General features: G+C 40.6%; 1 long non-coding RNA gene across 1 annotated transcript; it reads left to right on the top strand.

Moving 5' to 3' along the window:
- Nucleotides 1–6287: 6287 nt before the first annotated feature.
- LOC110905935 lies at nucleotides 6288–7836 on the top strand. Its single transcript, XR_002573532.1, has 3 exons — nucleotides 6288–6328; nucleotides 7290–7363; nucleotides 7797–7836. It is a non-coding gene; the product is annotated as an uncharacterized LOC110905935 (long non-coding RNA).
- Nucleotides 7837–8530: the final 694 nt, after the last annotated feature.

Here is an 8530-nt window from a genome sequence, read left to right as displayed (position 1 = left end):
TAGCGTTATGATGTCTCTAGCAATCTTCACACTTCGTCTCATCCCGATGTTTCCGCCATTGGTTGGGGTGTGACAGATTGGTATCAGAGCCATAACTATAGGGAATTAGGAAAATTGCCATGCTTTTGCCCTAGTCTATAGTTTTAGGAACTTTGTCTCTTATTTGTTGTTTAAAACATTTGTACTCTACCTTACGTGCTTCCTAGCTACACTTCTTGTTATTAAAATTATATGCCTTTCCTAAGGCTAACATGAATGCACTTATGCGATTTTATAATCTTGTTACATCAACGAGATGAATTTACCAAAATAGGCGTGAAACCCACAATTTGGTAAACGACTCTCATTCCACCTTTTATCTATTTTGCACGAAATTTCACCATTAAGCTAGGAGTGAGATCCACAACTTAATGGTAATTTCCATTTCAACTCTAGTGGACCCTTGTCAAAGTGTCAAAATTTTATTTTGGCCGACAAGTACCAACCACATTTAGGGTACGAAATCGTCAAGCTAGGGGTGAATCCCGCATCTTGTCGATTAAGTCCCATTCCTTGATTTTTATTCTCGCCAAAGTCCCGAATGTTCCAATCATTTAGGGATGTGTAGTAACCGGAAGGGTAAGATACCGTTAATCGCTTCTCGACGAGAGTATCTTACTTATAGGCCAAAGCACAATATCTCTAAATCGAAAGGACTTTCGACCCGCTTTGGAATTGTCGACGTTTCTCTACCCGAAACATTCCTATGTTTTATTGAGCCTCTCTTTTATGTATCTCAATTTATATGTGATTTTATACTTGAACGTTCATTCGTTTCGAAATGTCGTTTTAATCATTTCGCACGTTACCGCAATCACAAACAATAATAATCCTCGTGAACAAACTAAATTTATACCCCTTTACGCAACTTATGTGTTATACTTGTCGAATGTATGTTGGAAACTTATGCTCTATGTGAACTTTACTTGGTACATGAACATTTACTTGCTTTTACATACACAAACCTTGTTTTCGATTAATGATCAAAGTCTCATCCTTTCCTTCTCTTTCAATCTTTTAGATGTCGTCTAGCTCCTCCAAGAGACTCAAGTCTAAGAAGGGTTCGACTTCCTCCGCCATGTCTCAAAAAGATTGCATGAAATTTATGGCTAAACAATTTGCTAAAGTCCTACCCGACATCGTTAGCAAGATTCAAACCGATTCACCGCATGGCTCTGTTGACTCAAAGGCAGACAAACCCAAATCGACCTTCCAATTTAAGCACTTCATGGCTTGTAAACCCTTAGAATTTACTGGCAAGAATGGCGCTACCGCCATGATGAACTGGTTTGATGCCATCGAGCTTACCTTCTTGCAAAGTGGTTGCCCTGACGAACAAAGAACCTTGAATGCAACTGGGGTGTTTCGTGAAAAGGCACTCGAGTGGTGGACGACTGAACGCAACAAAAAGGGAAACGAGGTTGCACATGCTATGCCTTGGGACGATCTCAAACAGCTTATGAAAGACCACTTTTGTCCTCCTCATGAACTCCAAAAATTGGAAAACGAATTTTGGAACCTTACTCAGAAGGGGAGCGACATGGATGGCCTGATTACGCGCTTTAAACAACTCAGTGTTCTCTGTCCTGGACAAGTTGAAACCGTACCCAAAACCGTAGCCAAATTCGTCCGTTGTGTTGCACCTTCCCTGACAAACCACCTTGCCTCTGCCAATCCCCAAACCATTGAAGATGCTTTTCATATAGCCACCGAACTTAACAACAACTGCGTTCTTCATGGAACCTTTGACAAGGTTTCAACAAAGAGTGCACGCCAAGCTACAATTGACACATCTGATGAGCCCAAACCCTCCTAGCCGTCTAAGAAAAACCAAGGCAAGAAGCGGAAGGCTTCGAGCCAAAATTGTGCGGTCGTCACTCCGCCAAACCCACAACCCCTACAAACCGTGCCTGCTTTTACCAACAATGAAACTCCACGCAAGGTTTACACTGGAACGCATCCGAAGTGTGGCAAATGCCAGTATCATCACCCTCTAAACGCTCATTGCCGAAAGTGCGACAAGTGTGGCCGAAGTGGGCATACTTCTCCATATTGCCGCGTCCCACCACAGGCTTACCAAAACCAAGCCCTTCTAGCTCCCAATCAAGTCGCCCCTGTGCGAGCATGCTACACGTGTGGTGATACTAACCATATGGCCAACGTGTGCCCTCAACGTTACCAGCCACAACAACCTCGACAGCAGCAACCGCAGCTTCAACAACAACAGCAACAGGTTCAAGAACCCGCTAGAGGTCGAGCTTTCCTCCTCACCACTGCTCAGGCTCAAAACGCGAACGACGTCATTACTGGTACGTTTCTCGTTAACCATGTCTATTCTTCATGCTTATTTGATACTGGTGCCGGTAAAAGTTTTGTGTCGTTAGAATTCGAGTCTTTGCTCAAGTGTAAACGCTCTAAGTTACCAAAATCTTTCGCTGTCGAAGTCGCTAATGGTAAAACCGTCGTTGTCAATTCTGTTCTCTCCAATTGCTCGTTGATTCTAAACGATCATACGTTCTCAATCAATCTCATACCCATGCAAATGGGTAGTTTCGACGTCATAGTAGGTATGGACTGGCTTAGGCGAGTTCGTGCTGAAGTTGTCTGTTCTGAGAAATTTATTCGCTTACCTCTTCCAAATGGTGATTCTCTACATGTGTATGGCGAGAAACCTTCTCAAGGTCTCAAGCTTATGTCGTGTATCCAAGCGAACAAATGCTTACGCAAGGGTACTTTCGCCTTTCTCGCCCACATCGTGGAAAAGAAGGACAAAGGCCCAAGCATAAGTGACGTTCCCGTCGTACGTGACTTTTCGGATGTATTTCCCGACGATCTCCCTGGTCCGCCTCCTGCTCGTTCTGTCGATTTTCGCATCGACTTAGTGCCTGGTGCTACGCCTGTCGCTAAGTCCCCCTATCGTTTAGCACCCTCTGAGATGCAAGAGCTCTCGAGTCAACTCCAAGAGCTTCTTGACAAAGGCTTTATACGCCCTAGTACTTCTCCTTGGGGCGCTCCCGTTTTGTTTGTCAAAAAGAAAGATGGATCATTTCGTATGTGTATTGATTATCGTTAGCTCAACAAGCTCACCATCAAAAACCGATACCCTCTTCCTCGCATTGATGATCTCTTCGATCAATTGCAAGGCGCAACCTGCTTTTCAAAGATCGATCTTCATTCTGGGTATCATCAACTTCGAGTACTCGAAGAAGATGTACCTAAAACCGCCTTCCGTACACGTTATGGTCATTACGAGTTCGTGGTCATGCCCTTTGGTTTGACCCACGCACCCGCTGTTTTCATGGATTTAATGAACCGCGTGTGCAAAGCATACTTGGACCGTTTTGTGATCGTCTTCATCGACGATATTCTCATCTATTCCAAGACGCAAGAAGAGCATAAGCGACACTTGCACCTTATCCTTGAACTCCTTCGTACTGAACGTCTATACGCCAAATTCTCCAAGTGTGAATTTTGGCTAAAAGAGGTTCAATTCCTTGGTCATACCGTCAACAAACTTGGAATTCACGTTGATCCCGCTAAAATCGAAGCTGTGAAAAATTGGATCGCACCTAAATCTCCGTCTGAAGTTCGCTCGTTTCTTGGTCTCGCTGGTTACTATCGTCGTTTCATCTCCAACTTTTCAAACATCGCTATTCCTTTGACCTCCTTGACTCAAAAAGAGAGACCTTTTGTTTGGGGTCCCGAACAAGAGGAATCATTTCAAACGCTCAAGGATATGCTTTGCAATGCTCCTATCCTAACGCTTCCCGATGGTAACGATGATTTCGTCGTGTATTGCGATGCTTCAAACCTTGGCCTTGGTTGTGTCCTTATGCAACGTGACAAGGTTATCGCTTACGCATCGAGACAACTCAAAATTCATGAGAAAAACTATACTACCCACGACCTTGAACTTGGTGTAGTCGTTTTTGCATTGAAGATTTGGCGACACTACCTTTATGGTACTAAATGTGTGGTCTTCACCGACCATAAGAGCCTCCAACACATCTTCAACCAAAAGGAACTGAACATGCGTCAACGCCGTTGGGTGGAATTGTTAAACGACTACGACTGCGAAATCAAATACCATCCAGGTAAAGCGAATGTAGTAGCCGACGCTCTTAGTCGTAAAACTCATGTCAAAGGTATTCGTTGTTTCCAACTCGTCCACGATCTTCAAAATCGTATACGCAACGCTCAGTATACATCCGTTAATGAGGGTAACCTCTACAACGAGATGCAATGTGGTGCTGAAAATAGTCTCGTGTCTAAATCTGATGGTATTTTATACTATCTCGATCGTATCTGGATTCCTAACCGTGATGATCTTCGCAAATTCCTGATGAAGGAGGCCCATAACACGAAGTATTCTATTCACCCTGGTGCCGACAAGATGTACCATGATATGCGTACATCCTATTGGTGGCCTGGAATGAAGAAGGATATAGCCACTTTCGTCTCAAAATGTCTCACATGTTCCAAAGTGAAAGCTGAACATCAACGTCCCTCTGGCTTACTCGAACAACCAAAAGTTCCTGTTTGGAAGTGGGAGAGCATTGCCATGGATTTTATCACTAAGCTTCCTCGCACTACTGCTGGTCATGACAACATTTGGGTAGTCGTTGATCGATTGACCAAGTCAGCTCACTTCCTCCCTATTCGTGAAGATTTCAAAGTCGAGAAATTGGCTAAGGTCTACATGAAGGAGATAATTTGTCGTCATGGTATTCCCATTGACATCATTTCTGATCGTGATGCTCGTTTTACGTCTCGTCTCTGGCAAACTTTTCAATCTGCTATGGGTACTAAACTCAACCTTAGCACTGCCTTCCATCCTCAGACTGACGGTCAAACCGAGCGTACTATCCAAACCTTAGAGGATATGCTTCGTTCATGCGTAATAGATTTTGGTGGCAACTGGGATTCACACTTGCCTTTGGTCGAATTCTCGTACAATAACAGTTATCACGCGAGTATTCAAATGGCACCTTTCGAAGCATTGTATGGTCGCAAGTGTCGTTCGCCTATTTGTTGGCACGAGATTGGTCAAGCCCAAATCACCGGTCCCGAGCTTATACAAGAGACGACGGACAAGATTTTACAGGTTCGAGACAACTTATTGAAAGCCAGGAACCGACAAAAGAGTTACGCTGACAAAGGACGCAAACCTATGGAATTCGAGACAGGTGACTTCGTGCTTCTCAAGGTATCCCCTTGGAAAGGCGTGGTTCGATTTGGCAAGAAAGGGAAACTCGCACCTCGCTACGTTGGTCCTTTCAAAATTCTCGAGAGGATTGGCAAGGTTGCGTATAGACTGAACCTGCCTGAAGAACTCAGCAATGTACACCCTGTCTTCCATGTGTCCAACTTAAAGAAATGTTTAGCTGACGAAGGACTCCACGTTCCTCTCGAAGACTTGCAAGTCAACGAAACGCTTCACTTTGTAGAAAAACCGGTCGAAATCATGGACCAAGGAACCAAGCAATTGAGGCGCAGTCGAATTCCTATTGTCAAAGTTCGATGGGAAGGAAAACGTGGCACTGAATTTACTTGGGAGCTCGAAAGCGAAATGAAATCGAAATATCCTCATCTTTTCCCTGAGTCTTCCTAAATTTCGGGACGAAATTTCCTAAAGGAGGGGAGACTGTAACGCCCTGTGTTTTTGTACTTTCTATTTATAGCTTGTCTTACTCGTGTTTCTAATTTTGGAAGCTTTGTATCATTGTACTCGTTCCTTCTAGTACTCGTTGTAAACTCGAGATTTTGATCATGAATGAAAACTTGCATTTCCTTGTTACATACTATACATACACCATAATACGATTAATCATGAGATCATTTGATACTTCTTTGTGATACTTACAAACATATGTTGAACTTGTAAATATGTGACATATACTTGTCACTTACAAACATGTTACATACTAGTACATTACACTTTTTACCTAGTTAAATCATGTTTTATTTCATATTTCACCTTGTTACAAGTTAGGGGAAACGTTGTTGCATATTATTACACAACTTAACTAACAAAATTACTCATTATAATGTTTTAAAAAAATAAAAAAATAAAGAAATATGGCAGCCCCAATTCAGCAAAATTCAGCCCCATATAGTTGGGTTTTGTGGGCTAGTTTCAAGGTGTAACCCCTTCTAAACACTTCCAAAGCCCAACCCATTGAAACCCTAATCCTTCCCCCTATAAATACCACTTATAACCAGCCTCTCTACCACTTTTGCAACACTAAAAACTCTCAAAACATCCTCCAAACCGTAGCTGAAAGCAAAGGTTCGAGCAGATTGACACCCCTTCACGAAAATGAGCATAACTCACTCATTTCTTAACGAAATCACTTGATTCTTTTTCCTACTTACTTGGATAATCATGGGGTTCGATTCCTAGACTTCTCCTTGGAGAAATCAGACCTGGAAATGCCCCGAAATCGCCCATAAACTTCTGTTTGTTTTTATGTTCATCAAAAACTTGTTTAAACCTATGTAACTTGTGTTCAACACATCTCATACCTATGTCCTAATGCTTACAACTTACCCCATGGTTGGTTAAGCTTAAAAACAAGGTTAAGACATTTAAAATCAGAGGATTAAACCTCATAAACTTGGTGTTTTGTTTAGGGTTTCAACCCACAAATCATGTCAAACATAGCCTTTGATACATGAGTGATTATGGAACAACTTGGGTTGTCCCAAACCTACAATCCTCACGTGATTTGATGATTTCTACTAGTTAGTTTACTTTACATACTTGTAATGACCTTAGTTCATGACCCTCCTTGGTTGTTTTTACATCAAGTGTAGTGGTGAACATCAAAGGGGTACCTAAATGGAAGTCTTGTCTTCCTACCCCATCCATGACACATACGACTCAACTTGAGGTACCTAAATGAAGATGTAATCTTCTACCTCTTACTTGAATACTTGAACATTTGGACTTAATAATATGTGTATATTATACAACCTAAATACTATCTATGTACACTCGAACCTTTGATGTTGAAATCATATTCATTTGTCAAAGTAGTAGGATAATCATCTAAGGACCTAAACCTTGCAATGATTCTTATGAGTGTTCAACTCATGAAATCATTATAACCCTCGTGGTTACCAAGTGTCATGCAAGTGTATTATGGGAAGATGAGTATTTTGATATAGTATTTTATAACATTTTCATGTCACTTAAATTCCGAATCTTCCGAATTCCCCAAACTCATACGCTTTGTTTCCTTGTGTAGAGAAACAAGGTGCTCCAACTAGCTAATTCAACCACCAACTTGCTCTCGGATTCTCAAGTCACAACTTGTAAACCGTGAGTATACTCGTATTTCCCCCTTTTTACTTTTACCACTTTTGGGGTGTAACATGTTTACTTATCAAAAACTTACACATGAACATTTTGCTTAAACACATGAACATTCCTATAACATGCTTGTATACGTGATGGCTTGATACTTTAAACTTGGGTGAAACTTATGTGTTGAATTTATCATTAACTTCGTACGAGCCAAACCGTGACATATGTAGCGCTATAGGATTAACGACCCGCCCTTTATCATCGGTAATGTCATGAGCATATTGCGTTTCCTTGGTTTGATATGTTAGACACATGCCATGTTTAAATGTTTATCTTGAATCACATGCTTGCTATGAGGAATTGTTCAAGACTTATCTTTTGCTATGTACGTATCAAACTTGTATACTCGCCTTTGCATTTGCATTGAATTATTTTAAACATGTTACAGGTTGATGAGGAAGATGCTAAGAAAAGAAGTAGCGTTGATGCCTAGATACACATATAGACGTTAGGGTTTAATATGTTGTATCAATTTTGTTATGTTATCATGTTATTTTTGTTAAACTTGTTGTATTTAAATTTCTTGTATTGTTGACTATTTGAAGTTATGAAATGAAATTGGGATTTTCTAAATATTGTCACAAATAGCGTTATGATGTCTCTAGCAATCTTCACACTTCGTCTCATCCCGATGTTTCCGCCATTGGTTGGGGTGTGACATGTTCGCTGAACGTTCGGTTCGTTTACAGCCCTATTCATATTTATCTATTGTAGCCGTATGGTATTTTGAACTATGTATCGGTCTCTATTAACTTAGGTTTTGTGTCTTCGTTATTCACATGCCACGTACGTTATTTTTTATTTAGTAGTTTCGAGAATGAAATTTTCTTTTAGGATGGTATAGTTGTAACACCGAGAAAAAAAAATACATAATATTATACTTGAATAATATTTAAAATGATATAATGTCATTAATATTAAATGTGATTATATTTTTTTAATGGTTAAACTTGCATACCATGGAGATTGAACCCATGACCTCTGTCTATCATACAACTTATCTAAAACACCATTGGACTATTCCCAATGGATAAATGTGGTTATCTAGAATATGAAATATTAAACATATCATTTGATAAAGAAAATAGAATTAGTTATTTAAAAAAAATATATCATCTGAAA

This window comes from Helianthus annuus, chromosome 14, assembly GCF_002127325.2.
Source record: "Helianthus annuus cultivar XRQ/B chromosome 14, HanXRQr2.0-SUNRISE, whole genome shotgun sequence".
Classification (NCBI taxonomy): Eukaryota; Viridiplantae; Streptophyta; class Magnoliopsida; order Asterales; family Asteraceae; genus Helianthus; species Helianthus annuus.
The sequence above is the reverse complement of the archived record's forward strand: the minus strand, read 5'-3'. Positions and strand labels throughout refer to the sequence as shown.